The 17,351-nt window shown below is 34.5% G+C and overlaps 1 long non-coding RNA gene across 1 annotated transcript; it reads left to right on the forward strand.

Moving 5' to 3' along the window:
* Positions 1-2,848: 2,848 nt before the first annotated feature.
* Positions 2,849-12,929, forward strand: LOC149549693 (uncharacterized). Its single transcript, XR_016354483.1, has 4 exons — positions 2,849-3,116; positions 3,202-3,289; positions 12,430-12,502; positions 12,606-12,929. It is a non-coding gene; the product is annotated as an uncharacterized LOC149549693 (long non-coding RNA).
* The last annotated feature ends 4,422 nt before the right edge of the window (positions 12,930-17,351 follow it).

Here is a 17,351-nt window from a genome sequence, read left to right on the forward strand (position 1 = left end):
TAATTAATTTCTTTTATTTTCAACTCATGCTCGCATCATGCGATCTAGAACTTTATTAATTTAATATCTTTCAACTTTTAATTTATTTTAGAAACTTAATTGATAAAATATTTAATTAATTTAAATAACAATACTATTTAGCATTTATTTTTTAAAAAAGAACTCTAAATATATTATTATTAAATTAAATAAATATTATCGCATTCTAAATTTATCTTTAAACTTTTATCTCCAATTTTAATCCTTTTATTTAATTAATTTCTCAATTAATTAAATATGAAAATGTCATAATAATTTTCCATTAAATTAAATCATTAATTAATCTTTTTAATTAGACTTAATTAATAGAAAATACATCAAGAACTCATCGAGCAACATACGAAAACCCATCATAGAAAAAATCATACTAAATCAAACAAAAAGGGTTATAATCACAAAATTACATCATTTGATGCATTCGAAGGGTACTTAACTCAGATACTTGTCCTAATTATCAATTAGGACAATTGACTAAAGGGTTTAGGATTTGGACTTAAGAGTTTATCTCCCCTCTCTTACCATTGAGATAATGCGATAGGGTACGCTCATCCTGGCGATTCAGGGAAGTCGATACCCGATACCTGCAACCTGCATAAAATCCACGCATGTACAAACACAATATTCTAAGCTAAACAAACAATGGTAGAAAGTGGTGCATCATGTAGATCCCGACTAGCAGGTGACTACGACTCCCTTCCTTAACCACATCAGAAACACCATACATAAAGAAAACAAACACGCACACCATACACATGCAGTATGGGGTAAGTATCCATAAGAAATCACATGTGATAATAAACCATCTAACTAATCATCATCGATAACTGAAAACATTGAATAATCATCATACATGCCTGAAATATAGAGTACCAAGTAATCTCATCATATAATAAATTGAGTGTAAAACAGCATCTGATAATCTCAAGATAATGCTACTAATTATCAAACATAAAACTTGGTCTAAAAGAGTTTGGCAATGATATTAGGAATGTAACTAGAAAAATGTAGACTAGGGGCAGGCACTACACAACCTATGCTTAGAAAAAAAGTTGTAGTCTTCAGATGGACTGAAGATGGTCTAGGTTGGATAGCTTGGTTTGTGGAGATAATCAATGATAGACAAGATAAAAAATTTGCTACATGATCATTTGATTGATGGAAATTTTGTATCCAAACTTGAAACATTTGTATCTTCTTGTGATTATTTTTTGAAAATAAGTACTTGGATATGATATATTTTGAGACTCTTGAGAGTATAATAAAATCATAACAAGACCTAATCCAAATTTTAGAGATATACTATGCCTATATTATATTTAATATAAAAATAATAATAATAATTTAATTTTCTAAAATAAATTAATCTCTAAATATATTCTATTTGATATAATTTTATTCATCCCTTTCTCAATTTAATGTGAAGTTACTTTAGTTTGATTTATTGTTTTCATCCCTACTTAAAAATTACATTTGATCTCAATTGTAATCTTAAATTTATCCAATCATATAATCCAAATAATATTTCAATATCAATAAAACTAAATCCTTAAACAAAATATTTTTAGAATAGAATAGAATATGCTTAAACTTAAAATTACTTTAGAACAAAATATCCTTAAACAAAATAAGGAGTCAGATTAAAAATTAAAATAATAATAATAAACTCTCATACTCTAACATGTGGATAAAATTTATCTGAATCACGTTAGAGGGTCCACTATTATCCATGCACTTATTTTTCTTAATAAAATGCGCCTGGTAAACTTTTTAACGTGACCCGGTAGCGCTGGCGTGACACGCCCACCGGTACCACGAGGACGGGGGAGACTAGAACACGTGACCAACCCCCTGCAATAGGGAAGATTTAGCCAACCGAGCTAGGGCCCCCGCCCATTCTATTATCCATGCGCTTCATGTCGTACAAATATTTTTATTTGTATGAGAAATTTATAAGCGAACCAAACTTGGTATGTAAAATTTCACATATTTTTCAGGTGTCTTACAAATATTTTTATTTGTATGAGAAATTTATAAGCGAACCAAACTTGGTATGTAAAATTTCACATATTTTTCAGGTGTCTGTGTAGCCTAAACTAAGAATGAAAATGATGATTACACTACTTCTACTGGTACTCTTTTTCTCTCTTTCTCTCTCTCTCATGAGTAGTCTTCTTCATCTACCCATCTAGCAAAGCTTGTTATCTCTCTTGATCCATGGATCCCTCAGTGATTGGTCTCCTACACACACTTTCACAAATGGATGATTTGGGTAATGAAGAAGCGCCACGTCCAATACTTCTACTTTTTATTAGTTTTGGTTAATAAAATTGATTCTCTTCCTTGCCTTTTTTTCTCCACGGCCAATAGAAAATCAGATAATTGGCTTTTTTAAGATTTAAAAAATACAAACAAATTTAGAAATTATGGAACAACTCATATGTTTGAAAAATAATCCAAAACTATTGGTCAAATTAATTGGTTTTATTGCACTTAACCAATATAGTAAAAACTAATAAATTATTAAGACACATAATGAATTGAATTAGAAAGAGGTTTAGATGTTATAACTTATTCAATAATAATATTTCTAAATAGTAAATTAAAATTAATAGCTAGAAATTAAACCTACACATTACAAATTGAAAATGGCATCTCTACATATGCTTTTCTTTTTGTACTAATTAAAGAACCACACCAGAAAAGCAGAGCCGTTACGTTTTGTGCTTTAACGAGCTGATTTCAAAAATTAAAGAGAGCCGTTGATAAAGCAGCCATCTGGGATGAGTATAAATTTAACTTCTTCACCTATTCTCATCTTTGTGTTTGTTGTCTCTTCTGAAATTTTATTTGCATTGTCTTTTCTCCTTTAATTTGTTCTGTGTTTGTGCTCTGTTCTTTCTGGGCATGGCCATGCCTCTCTTGTGTTTGTCTTTTTAATGTGTTTATTGCGTTTTTCTTCTAAATTTTTGTTTGCGTTTTGTGATGTTATGTGTTTTTTCTTCTTCTTTGGTGTGTACCGTGTAATGGTTGAGGAAAGAGATTGGCGAGACTCTCCTTGAAGAACATTCAAAGCCCAGGTATGCGCTGAACTTCACTTCTGTTTGTTTGTTTGTGGATTCGAACATTTGACTGATTATAATACTTTTACTGTGGATGTTTCAGAACTCTGGTGGGGAATTATCGGTAGCGTTTTTAATACTCCGGATGACTGGGAAGAGAAGCGATTCCTCTTATAGCGTTAAAAACACTGGTATGTGTTCATTCCAAGTTTTACGGTTCCAAACATTCTGACTCCAGAAATATAAAGTTTCTGTAGCTTTCCTAGTACAAATCCATTCTCTTGTAATGTATATATTGTTGCTTTGCATGAAATGTAATATATAGACAAAATGCTTTTAGCGCCTTTTCTTTTCTTTTCTTCACGTCATGCTTCCTGCCCTCTGTGTAGTTTATAGGGATTCCCCAGCTTTTTTGTGAATTATAATATACTCATGCATGCATATATAGTGAGTGCATATAAACAATGAACATAGAAGAGCTGACTTGGGAGGTATTGTTACTATTGTAAAGGGTTTATAATTGGAGATATTTGAATTAAGGAGGCTCCATAGCTGTTTGCCTTTTAACCTTTTCTGCTTGAATGTTTTAATTGTTGTCAATCTTTCTTTGTTTAATTTTCCAGACGGTTTGCGTCAAATCATCAGAATGTGCAATGTTCAACTGCACCATTTTATTAGTTTTCGCTCTGTTTCATTAGGGTTTTTCATTTGAACCGTTATGGGTTGCTTTTGTTGGATTATTTTGTTATTATTGGCCTCAGGCTTTTGTTGGATAATTTCGTTATATAGATCAGAAATATATGGTTGTTCTCAGCCGCTTGAAATTTACTGGAAGTCCATTTTAAGATCGACAATTATCAATAAATAAATAGACAAGACTCGTGAACTGTTTGACAGAATGCCTCAAATAGATGTGTCTTGCTTGCTTCCTCCTCCGACTTTGTTTGCAATTTTCTTCTGCCACATCAGCATACATTATTCCCTTTCTGTCTCCTGACGATCACTTTGACTCGATACACGAGCCATCCTTATCTCTGGCATTGTGAACTACATTTCTTTTAAATGAACAGCAATACTGGATCATCTCTGCGTCGATTTCTTTTGATTTGTATTATTGCCATCATTATCTTGGGATGGAAAATTCCATTAAGAAAAACTCGAAGCAAAACTTTATAGAGATACATAGGGATAATTTATCTTGCCTCTGGAACATTAAGTCTCCACATTTCCGAAGTCCTTTTTGTCAGGCATTATGCATTGGAAAACCTCAAACCGCTTGCACCTATTGCAGTTAGACTAGTTTCTCATTTATTGGGATCGATACATGTTAATATAATTTTCTGTTCACACAATCTTATAAGTGGCTATACAAGATTTTTATGGTTTTCAGATGGAGCTGCCACAATTTCAGACCGTAGCTTTTCATCTCTTTTTTTGTCAGCTTGATATCTTTTCATCTCTCTAGCTTAGGATTTGATCTCTCCCAAAATCTTCCAATCAAGGATTACACATAGGAGGCCCTTCCTACATTAGAGGAAGTCGAGTATTATTGTCATGAAATAATACTACTCTAGTAAAATAATCGACTCTCTGGCATCAGAATGTATTTGGGATAGATTCAGAAGCTTAGAATAATCCTTAGTAAGCTTAGAATAAACACATCGAGCCTAATGCCACTCCTCCTTCCTAGGATGTGGGATGGATTCAGAAGGGCAGTTACAACATTTTCTTGATTCTGCAATACAAGCCCTATTTTCCATAGCACATTTAGACATCCATAAGGGCCACAATTATTCTCTTTCATGATATGAAGTGGGGCGGTCTTTTGCTTCACCCAGTGTAGCAGATCGGCAACAATAAAAACTGCCCAATAACATATCTTGTACCATAAATAATGAAAATAGTTGCTTCCTTTATTGGCTTTTCAATGCGTATAAATTAGAACATTTTCTGTGTTACAGTGTAATTCTTTAGCCACACTTCGTAAAATTAATAAGCAGCTACTCAAATACTCTTAGTATAATTTAGCATTAACTTTCATGGTGACATCATTTCAAATAATTGATAAACATAACTACACATATTGTGATTAAAAAAACTAACAGACAGAATGACTTTAGGTACTGTTACCAGCCACACATGGCTTCATCAAACATTTTTTCAAACTAAGAAAGGAAAATATGTTTCATCTGAAACTAGAAATGGGATAGACACATATAGAGGAAAATTCTGAATAGCTATGAATATCATAAATTACCAGTAGACGAGGGAAATAGAGGAAAACAATTAGGAACTCCTGTAGGGTTTTTTGTTATTGTAATTTCTCAACAAAAACTTGATACAAATTTAGCTTGTTTTGAGTTTGGGTAGTGTAGAGCTCCCCACAGGCCATTATTTAAGATAAACTGTGACCAGATCAACACCCTTCTATCTCCTAAGCTGCAAGCTGAGAATCTCAAAAGCACAAGGGCTGACAAAATAAGAGACCAAAGAATACATCTCTAGAAGTGTTAGAGAAGGTTATAGTCGGAATTTTAAAAATACATCATACTTAATGTCGGAATTTTAAAATTGGATACAAGAGAATTGATTTGTAGCTTTCTGGGTGTACAATTTTTGTTTATGAAAGATTGGCACCTAGGTTTTGAGTCAATGGAGGAGTTGCCCTCAGCTCCAGTATGATTTGAATTCATTACTTCTGGATAAATTTTAGAATGAGTGCCATTGAAATTGAGAATTCTAAGAGTCAATGTCTTTGTCTATCCAAAATTACCTTGGGAAAGGGATTTACAAAACAAGCTGTCATTTTAAGCGGGGACAGGTGTTTGAGGGTTTTTTTTTTATTAAACTTTCATTTTGATCAGCGTGGGCGCTTCTGTAAGAAACAGTGAGACTAGGGCAGCAGACACAATACCAGACAGGGTTCAGATCCTAGGTAGGCCCGTTTCCAAGGGTAAAACGAAGACTGGGGCCCAGCCCACAACAAGATAGTGGCAGGCCTTAAGCCAGGGGTTTCAAGGTGCACTTTTTGGTTTTGTTTTATATATTTGCTCTTGTTAGCTTTTGTTTCGCCCTTCTTTCTTTTGATCAATGGAAAAACAAATTGAGGATACACAAATGAGAAAACAAACGGTGGATATGCAAACCATGGAAAAACAAACCATCTCATTGGTAAAAAACGGTCAAGAAATTATGGTACACTTTGAAACTAACCATTTAGGGCAAGTCAAAATGGCATCACTTGGCAAGACAGGAAAATATATCTGGGTCAATGTTAAACAGTTCAAGGGCATTTTAAAACGTAGACTTGCTCGTATGAAAGGGTCACAGGACAAGCAAAAACACGGGCAGAGATTGCATAAACAAGTCAAAGTGTGCCCTCCTCCACACTTAAGTGGTGACAGTCATCTGTATGGTAGTAATAACTTCGATGAGTCTGTCAGTTACAGCCCTACCTCCACACCTCTCGCTTGGTGCCCAGATCTTTATATGCAAGAACTTTTGAGGGCCAAGAGGAGGTTGGAGCTCCTAGAGGCTAAGGAGCAAGAAAGTTACCGCAATATACAGGTGCTAATTGCAACAAATAAAACTCTTGCAGATGATAACAACACTTTAAAAGCTCAAAATCTCAACGTTGCAAGAAACACTTTTAGCCGGAAAGCTTGAATGGCAGAATATGAAGGATGAATGGAAAAACCTGAATGTGACATTGGAAACAAACAAGGTCACAGCAAATACCGAGTCATCTCATAATAAGGAGAAAACGATTCTTCACACTAGTTTGCCAGAAAAGGCAGATGGTGAAGAGAAGAGAAGGAGTTTTGCAGAAGTCACCAAAACTTGGGACAAAAACAGCAAACACCCTGATATGGCAAGAGAAGAGGCAAAGATTCGTGTGAACACGCAAGACAAAGAGGTCAAGGAAAGGCAACTTAGGGCATCCAATATAATTATCAAGGGGATAAAAGACTATGGGGAAGGCGAACATACCCTTGACCTAACGAGGGATTTCCTACAAGATGTGCTGTTGTGGCAAGGACAAATCTGCCAAGCTTGGAGGGTTGGCAAACCACACGCTGAGAGAAATAGGCCAATCAAGGTAGTCATGCTCAGCATTAGTGACAAACAAAATCTACTTAACAAAAAACAGCTTTTGTGGGGTTCTCGCTTCGTTTTAGAGGAGGATTTAACTATGAGACAGCAAGTAGAAAGAAGGATGGAAATGGAAAAAATCAGAACAGCTAGAAATGAAGGCAAAAGAGCTTGGATGTTCAAGGGAAAAGCACTTATTGCTCATTTTGGCCACCGCTACAATGAAGGGCAGCAAGAAGGCAACAAAGGTGCAACAACAAACACCTTAACAGGCAGCGATACAACAAGATCCATAATCACACCTAGCGATAATAACTCAACTTTGAGTCTTTCGCATCAAAATAAATAGCAATCAAGCTTAACCCAGGCGTCCTTAAGTTTAGTTTGTTGGAATTGCAGAGGTTATCCGTGGAGACGTGGGCCTGGGTTAGGGCCTATTGCGGAAGGCAAAGACATTATTTGTCTCATAGAGACACATGAGCATGAGGGATGTAAGACCCCATTGTTTGAAGGCTACTGGAAGATGGCAGTGTGGAATGAGGCAGCGGGAAATGGTAAAGGTTATGGAGGTATAATGGTTCTAGTAAAAGAAAAAGAAGGTCGTGTCATTCAGCTGGAAAAGACTGATTCTAATAAACAATTTATATGGCTCAAAATCGTGGAAAATAACACTCTTCTCAGGATTGCAGCTTGTTACTTTGCTCCACAAGTATCTAAAATTTATAAAAAGTGTGGTTTAGATCACAATGACCCTTATGCTACGTTAAAGAAAGATGTTGCTGTTTTTTCACAACGTGGGGATGTCCTTCTCGTTGGAGATTTCAATGCTAGGACAGCAAATTGGCAAGCAAGTATTTTCAGCTCCGAAGTAAATGATAACCCTATTTGGCTCACAGAAGAGAGAAATCATCCATGGGATAGAATATCCGAAGATGCTAAAGGCTGCAATCATTTTGGGGAAGAATTGATCACTTTGTGTGGCACATTTGATCTAATAATCTGTAATGGTTTGGCTAGATGGGCTAAGTCGGGCAATTTCACTTGCAACACATACAACGGGGCAAGTGTGGTAGACTATGTAATTTGTTCGCAGCATTTGTATAACAATATTGAAGAAGTTGAAATTGGAGAGCACATTTGGGATCTCAAATCAGATCATAGACCACTGTACGTAAATTTGTATTGGGCAAAGGATAGACGGATTGGGGCAAAAATCCAAGGCCCTCAACACCCACCTTCTCAGGGCAGAATTTTGTTAACTTCAGAAAATAGTAACACTTTTAAGGCTGCTCTTGAGGAACTTTGTATGGGACACCCTATGTATAAGCATGGTGTTAATAGTCATGATTTATCAAATCTGATTCACAAGGCTCTTTCAAAATGCAAGAGAGCAAAAAATAGAAAATCTGAAACTAATTGTTTTCCAGCCAATGCATGGTTTGATAAGGAATGCAAGAGGGCTAGGAGAAATCTAAGGGAGTCAAATAAAACTAACCTTGACATTAAGACCTACAAACAGATCCTAAAGAAGAAAAAAATCGATTTTATGTCCACAAGGAGAGAGGAGCTAATTTTCTTGGGCAGAAATAACCCCAAACGTTTTTGGAAAGAACTCCAACCAAGGAGGAAGCAAACTGAAAATAATATTACTGCCACCCAATGGTTTGATTATGCTAAGAAACTTTATGAACAAGAGGGTGGAGTGGGACAGCCACCTTTGGTCAATGATATCACAAATATTTTTACTGTGCAAGAGATAGAGACAGGGATTAAGAAGTTGGGTGGAGGCAAAGCAAAAGACCTTGTTGCGCTTCAAGCTGAATATTTGAAGTGGGGTATGAAAACTCTTGCACCGCACATCACTGAAATCTTCAACAAAATCTGCCAGGAAGGGTTTCCGAAAGATTGGACAATCAGCCTTGCAATACCACTTTTTAAGAGTGGTGATGTTAACAATCCCTCCAACTACAGGACTATAATGATCAATCCCCTCTTTGCTAAACTTTTTGGCAGTATGATAGAAACTAGGATCAGCAAATGGGCAGAAGAAAATCATAAACGTGCTAAAGGGCAAGCTGGTTTTAGGCCAAAGCACTCGACAGTGGATCACTGTGTCACTCTGAGACACATTATTGAAAAAGAGTGGGAGAAAAAAGAAGAGGTTTTTTGTTGCTTTGTTGACTTCAAAAAGGCTTTTGATACCGTTCCGAGAGACAAGCTTTGGTTGAGGATGGAAGAATTGGGGATTCCTAGGCATCTCAGAGCTGCTGCTCATAGAATGTACGAAGAGGTGAAAGTCAAAATCAGAACTTCAGATGGCGTTTCAGAATGTTTTAGGAGCGATATCGGGGTCAAACAGGGCTGCCCTTTATCCTCTACTTTATTTGGTTTATATATTGACAAACTGGAAGAGTGGTTAAACACGCAAGAGCGTGAAGGCATTCAGCTAGGGGAATTTGTTATAAAGCTACTCCTATATGCGGACGACCTCATTTTAATTGCCAAATCTGCTTGTGGTTTGCAAGACCATCTATCTTCTCTTGAGCGCTTTTGTAGAATGGTGGGGATGCAAGTCAATATCAGCAAAACCAAGGTTATGATTTTCTCTAATAATAAAAAACAGCATCAACATGAATTTTATTACAATGGAAGTGTTCTCGAAGAAGTTGCGGAATATAAATACCTTGGCATCGATTTCAACAAAAAACTAAGCTGGTCTAGCTGCAGGTATAAAAGGACATTAGGTGGATGGAAGGCTTTCTACGCTCTTCAGAATAGGTGCCGTGAAGCGGAGTTGTGGGATTGGAAAACTATTCAAACCTTGTTTGGTCTTCTTGTGCTGCCAGTTGTTCTTTATGGGTGTGAATTATGGGCCAGCAGCACTACTATAGCACAATGGAAACAAATCGAAGGAATCCAAAAGCGCTTGATTACAAGCAAGTTTAAAATTAAAAGCACTGTTCCATATGACATCATGCTAAGTGAAATGGGGGCTGCGCCTATTGAGGCACTTGCTATGGTTCGCCTTTTAAGCTATCTAAAAAGAATCGAAAAAATGGAAGAGGATAGATGGCCGAAAGTTGTCTTTAGTGACACACTATGTAAGCGAAAAAGGACATGGATGCAACAAAACATCAAGTGGATGAGTAAATGGAATATTCATTTCAATATGTGCCCCACAAGTAATAAAGAAATAAAGGTCTTTGTTATGGAGAAATTCTACAAGAGAAATTGGGGAAGCGAGATTGGGAGGAAGAAACTATATTATATAAATGAGTTCAACCCCACTTGTGATCAACTCGAAAAAGTGTACATAGGAGCCAACATTTCTTGGAGAGCTAAAATTCTTATTGCTCAGCTGAGAACCAACTCTCACCAACTTCGTTGTGAGACCGGGCGTTGGAAGAGGCCAAAGGAGGCTTGGGAAGAGAGAATTTGCAGATTTTGCAATTCTGGGAAAGTGGAAACTGAACAGCACTTTATTCTAGAATGTGAGGCCTACAAGGATAGCAGGGATAAGTTTGTGGATACTATATGTGACAGTTCTTGGCATAACCTGTTCAACGAAGAGTACATTGAGCAATTGGGGGGGCTCATCATTAGTCTACACAAGAGGCGAACAGTGCTACTTAAGTCTGCTTGAGTTGTCTTGCTGTCCCATAGGCTATTTTTGGCCTCGTGGACGTTAAATTTTTATCTATCTATCTATCTATGGCACCATTTATGTTGTCTTAGAGCCAAATCAACCTCTGTCAAAACCATTAATTAACAGAATGTTTGAAGGGTCCTGCAAATCAAGTGAATTTATTGTCTTTTGATGTCGTTTTTGTCATGGCCATTTTTTCAGAGATTATCCCATAGCTCCAAGGCAGGAAATAACAAGCCAAGATGAGAGAAATAGCTTCCAAAAGCCAAAAGAAGTATTCTATTAAAAAAAGGAAAGCAAGTAAAGTAGGAAATATAGCTCAAGTCAAACAATATATTTAGCAAGAATGGGATACAACATTGTTGGTAGTCTAAGACCAACTAGTTTCTTCAGTCAATTGGTATCTGCATAAACTGTGTTACTTTATTTAGATACTCCTTTTACAACCCTTTTTGCCTACGCAAAGAGAAGATGATTAACGCTGGTGCCAAGAGGACATATATTGAAATATATTTAAGTTAGCTGCAACTTCCCCCACATCCACTCAACCCAAAGATGAATTTTTACATCACACGTTTCTTCCATATTCCAATGGCATCACCATCTTTAATGAATTGAGGGTTTGTTCCCTCTAGTTGTAAGTTGACATAACAAATTCCACTAGTTTACAGGATCTGTCATTGGTGATGATGATTCTTTCTTGAGTATCTCTAGCAATGCTTTGTCGAGTGAAGGTTCGTTACTGCTACTTGTAAGTCGAGACAAATAAAAAACACATTCCATGAATTGAGATTATCTGCAAGGCCGAACACTTGACTTTTAGGTGCCTTGGCTGCTGGGGAGAGAGCATTATTTTTACAGGGACATAAACATGCGCTATTGATTTAATCTGAGTTAATAAGTAGCCTGCTTTTTCACTTCAAATGATCCCGTTGAAATACTTCATTTTAGTAGCTTGGATTGCTGCCTCAGTCTTGGGATGCCTTCCAAGACAGAAATTTTCTTGTTTCTGTCCGACTTTTTAAATGAGATTTTGTGCTCTGCACAGTACTGAACAATGAGGCTTCGAAAAGCATGATTTGATTTGGAGTCAGATCTGTGCTCACAAGCTTCTCTCTGATAATCCATTGCATTTTGGAGATTTAGGCGATGCAAAATCCTTCTAAGTCAAGAATCATCTGGAGCATTCTCCTTTTCAGACTCATCCAGAATAGAAAAAACATCATTGCAAAGTTGTTCCTTTTTCAGGTTTATTTATTAATTATAAAGCTAGAGTATAGGAAATTGTATTTCAAAGGTCTGGATACTTATATGTATATGTTGGTTGTAGATAAGATTCTGATGAAATTTTAAGAATGATTTGATTTGTTCAATTTATACTTACGTTGTTGCAGATAGGAAAATGCTACAGGGTGTAAATGCTACAGAGTGTAAATTTAAGCTTGAAGTTTTCTTTTAAATTTTTAAATTTCTGTGTTCTAATTTTATTATTTAATCAAAAGTATGTTTAGATCATTATGTTTTAATGTCTTCTTTTATTTGAACTACTAGTCAAGTTGTGAAATGTTGAATGACAATTACAACAATTTGTAGTTATCGGGGAGTTGATACATCATTCAAGTTGATGCACGATTGACTGTCAAAAAGAATAGAAAAAGGGGATTTGGTATGTATGTGTTCATGTTCTATATATTTTTTCGCAATAATTTCATTACATTGCTCTATTAAACACAAATGATATTGCAACTGAGATTGATTGATAATGATAGACATAGACAAGAATCCTTCCAGGCAAAAGACTTCTTCAGCTCATCAATTTCCACCACTTTGAAGGCACTATCATACCAGTGAAGTTGTTGGAATATTTGATTGATCATTTCTCATTTTTTTTGTAATATTTTGATCAAACATTGATCTAGTAGTTTTGTAACATGTAAATATACAATGCTAAATAAAAAAAGGTTATTGGAAGAGGTTAAAAGCCCCCCTTCAAAGAGTAAAGGGAATGCCCATTGGTCTGATCATCCCTTAAAGTCTTGTATTTTTTGACAGTTTAAAGAATGGTTTACAGGCCAAGACCATTCTTTAAGGTATGTCACTTGTGTTCCCTTGCATTATTTTGTTGAGTATTTTTTTTTTTTTCTCAATTTATTAATTTTGATCTTAATAATTATAAATTATTCATTAATGAATTACCAGCCAATTTATAAAATAGTAGACCATCGTAAATAATCATTATCAAACTAGCATGAGATATTAGCATTGTTCATAAAATCATAAATTATCCCTCTAAACACATCATAATTTTACTTTATGAATGCAATTCATGACATGTATGCACAATTGTTAAATACATATTTTTTTGAGTTTTGTTCATAAAATCATAAATTACATTTCTAAACACAACATGAACTCACTTAATGAATGCAATTCATGACATAATTTGTTTGCACAAATATTGAATACACCAATTCATAAAATAATAAATAAATCTTAAATAATCATTGCCAAACTAACATTGACATGTAAAATCATAATGAATGCAAATCATTTGCACAATTAAATACATGTATTTAAAAGTGGCAATAAACATGATACTAAAATAAGTGGATAAAGATATTATTAAAAAGTATTTTTTTACCATCATTACAACATATCAATAGCCTTAATAACTTCAACATAAAATATGAAAAACTATCACTTATGTAATGTAAAATTAATACATTCATTAATGTAAATAATAAATACATTCATTAATGTAAATAATAAAATAATAAAATAAATTGTTGGGTTGTTTTGTGTCATGGGATGTGTTTTTTGCGTGTGATGTTGTGTTGTGTTGTGGTTGTCTTAGGTCTCTTAAAGGGAAGGCCATATAAGCTTCCACCTTCACGTGGTTAGCCTTGTTAGTAGAGAATATAAGAACACATATTCTTGAAGCTAAGGGAAGCTTGCTTATCATATTTTGTGTCATTTAATAATAACATTTTGTAATGTAAACTATTTAATGTGAGCGAAGTTTGAAAAATAAACAATTATGATCTTAAAGGTGAACTTTTTATAACTAAATAGTTATTGAATTGAGTACTAATTAACCTTTTTTTATAATATTTTATATTAAATAATATTTTATAATTTAAGTTGTTTATTGTGATTGGGCTATTTAATAATTTGAATTATTTTATGTGAAAATGGTAGTGAGATTTTTATTTATGAACGCAATTCATTACATAACTTTGTTTCCGCAATTGTTAAATACATATTTTCAAAGCTGATTTGTAAACATGATGCAAATGACGAAATTGTTTTTTGACACAATAAAGTAAATGGATAAAAATATGTTTAAAAACTATTTTTTTGGACCATCATTGCAACATAACAATAGCTTTAATAGCTTTAATAGCTTTAAAATAAAATATGAAAAGATAGCACTTACATGTAAAGCAAAAATAAATGCATTCACTAAGTGAGTTCGTGTTAATGTAAATAATTAAATAATCAAATAAATTATTTGATTGTGTCATGGGTTGTTTTTTTTTTGTGTGTGATGTTGTGGTTGTCCTTGTTAATAGAGAATATGAAAACACACATCCTTCAAGCTAAGAGAAGGTTGCCTATAATGTTCAATGTCATATAAAATATTTTAATAATTAAAATATTATTTGATTGTTTAGTGTCATGTGTTGTGTTTTTTCCGTGTGATGTTGTGGTTATTGTGTTAATAGAAAATATGAGAACACACATCCTTAAAGCTAAGAGAAGGAAGCTTGCCTATAATGTTCAGTGTCATTTAATAAAAATGCTTTAATACTTTAAACTATTTAATATGAGGGAAGTTTGAAAAATAAATTTAAAAAACATTGTAAATGTGATTTTTTAATAAAAATTAACCTTGTTTATAATGTTTTAATGTTATTTAATTATCTTAAATAATATTAAATAAATTTAATATTAAGTTGTTTATTGGTTGGGCTATTTTATACTTTGAGCTATTTCATGTGATATGGAGACGTTTTTAAAATTAAAATTAAGATTTCAAATGTGAAATTTTAAATAATTAAATTATTTAATGTGATAGATAAGATAATTTTATTAATGTCCAACAAAAAACCACAACTTGGGTCTATAGGACTTTTATTTATAAATAATATTTTTATAATTTAAGCTATTTAACGAGACATGGTGACTATTTTAAAAGAAAAATTAATGATTGCAAATTTGAAATTTTAAATAATTAAATTATTTAATACGAGTATAAATTTGTTAGGAGAGTTTATAGCTATCAAAAGTTGAGACATATTGAAGTTGATGCACTTTGTTTAATGTTGTGTCATTTAATTATAAATAATATTTTAAATTTAAGTTATTTGGAAAAAAAAATATTGCAAAGGTGCTTTTTTAATAGTTAAATTGTTACTAGTTAAGGTTATTTATAACATTTTATATGTTAATTATTTATACTATGTTAATTCATTATATAAAATAATATTTTATAATTTAAATTATTTAATGTGACATGGTGCCATTTTAAGGTGGCTACTTTATAATTTGAGTTATTTCATGTGCATGGTGATATTTTAAAAATTATATTAAATGATTACAAAGGTGAAATTTTAAGTAATTAAATTATTTAATGCAACTAATTTTTATGTCATTAATAAATAACATTTTATAATATAAGTTATTAAATGTGATATGGTACCATTTTAACATGGTTATGTTATAACTTGAGCTATTTCATGTGATATGGTATTATTTTAAAAATAATAATAAATGATTGTAAAGATGAAATTTTAAATCATTAACTTATTTAATGTGAAGTGAATTTTAAGAGAAGCTCGTTTGTAAAGGTTAATTTTAACATGGCTATTTTATAAATTGGTCTATTTCATGTAATATGGATGATCAAACTAAAAGTGAAGCAATTGTGCTTATCAAAACAATTGTGCTTATCAAAATAGTTGTGTCACTATCAATTGATGAGCTTAATACTTGGTGAAGGTTTTGATTATTACCTCCTAGGAAGCCTTTGTGCTTCACCTTTGTGAGCATCACCTAGATCTAATGAGTGATAAGTGTTCCATTTATTCTCATGAGATATGGATTTGTGTGAATCACCATTCATGAAACATGGGTCAATGAGTTTGACTCAAAAGCTACATATTAAAATCTTGATAGCAATGTCACAATTTGATTTTCTTTGGAAAATATCTACTAATTATAAGTTGATGAGCTTGAGGGGCTTTCTACTGAATGATTCATAAGGCACAACACTTCAAGAAGGTTTTGCAAATGGGGTTGCAAGCAAAGTGGGTTTAACCATGGAGGAAACTTTGTAGGTAAGTGTTTTCAAGCTGGAGTAATACTAAGATGGGTGACCTCCTGGGAAGTCCCGATGTATCAGAGCATGTGTTTCAACACTAGGAACCTAAAACCATTATGCTTCTGAAACTTAAAACTAAACATTAAATTGTGTAGGATGCCTCCTATTACTCGAAGCAATCGACAAGGTAGAGGTCGTAGGGCGAGAGGTGGTAGAGCGGGATAGGACTCCACCACCACCACCTCCACCTCTACCACCTAACCTGAACCAGGACATTATAGATGCCCTTCAGACATTGATTGGTGTAGTTCAGCAAAGGGTAGTACCTATAGTTCAGCCAGGTCAGCAGATTCCAGCAGTGGAAGCAGAGGGACCCAGAGGAGGCGGGCCCGGAGGCAGAGAGAGGACTAGGAGTCCCCCACCAAGATAGTTAGAGGGGTAGGGTGAGCATGAAGGTGAGTCAATACACCAGAGAGGACCCCCACTTGACAGACCTCCTAGGCAAATAGGAGATGATATTAGGGAATTGATTTGACTCGAGCCACCATTATTTATCGGTTCCACTAAGGGGACAGAAGCAGAAGCATGGTTGCAGAGCCTACAACGGTGCTTTGGATTACGTCCTTATGGGAGTAATCTAAAGGCATGTCTAGCATTCCATTAGCTGAGAGGAGATGCCTCCAATTGGTGGCATCAAGAGGAGACCATAGGAGGAGTGAGGATGGATACCTTCACATGGGATTCATTCTTGGAGAGATTTTGAGAGAGGTACTTATCAGAGCATTTCAGACAGAAGCAGATAGAGGAGTTCCATTCTCTATATTAGAGGGGACTTACAGTAGCTCAGTACAAGAGTAGGTTTCTCGAGCTCCTTCCTTATGTGGAATACATGAAGGACGAGAAACTACGAGTGCGTCACTTTATCATGGGGTTGAATTTCTCACTTTAAGGTCCAGTTCGGATGGCCTACCCTACCACCTTTAGACAAGTAGTGGAGATAGCACTAGTTGCTGAGGATACTCGAGGTAAACAAGAGTCACGGGATCGGTCTCAGAACCGAAACTCTATTTGGCAGAAACCCCCTTGGAAAGGGAATCAAAACTATACACCAAGGTCCTTTAAGGGCCAACAGTCTCAGCAGCAGCAACAAGAACCCTCATAGGGTTATCAGGGCTCCAAGCCCAATCAGTGG

Source organism: Cupressus sempervirens, chromosome 7 (genome assembly GCF_028749045.1).
Source record: "Cupressus sempervirens isolate cs-2001-9-10 chromosome 7, ASM2874904v1, whole genome shotgun sequence".
Lineage (NCBI taxonomy): Eukaryota > Viridiplantae > Streptophyta > Pinopsida > Cupressales > Cupressaceae > Cupressus > Cupressus sempervirens.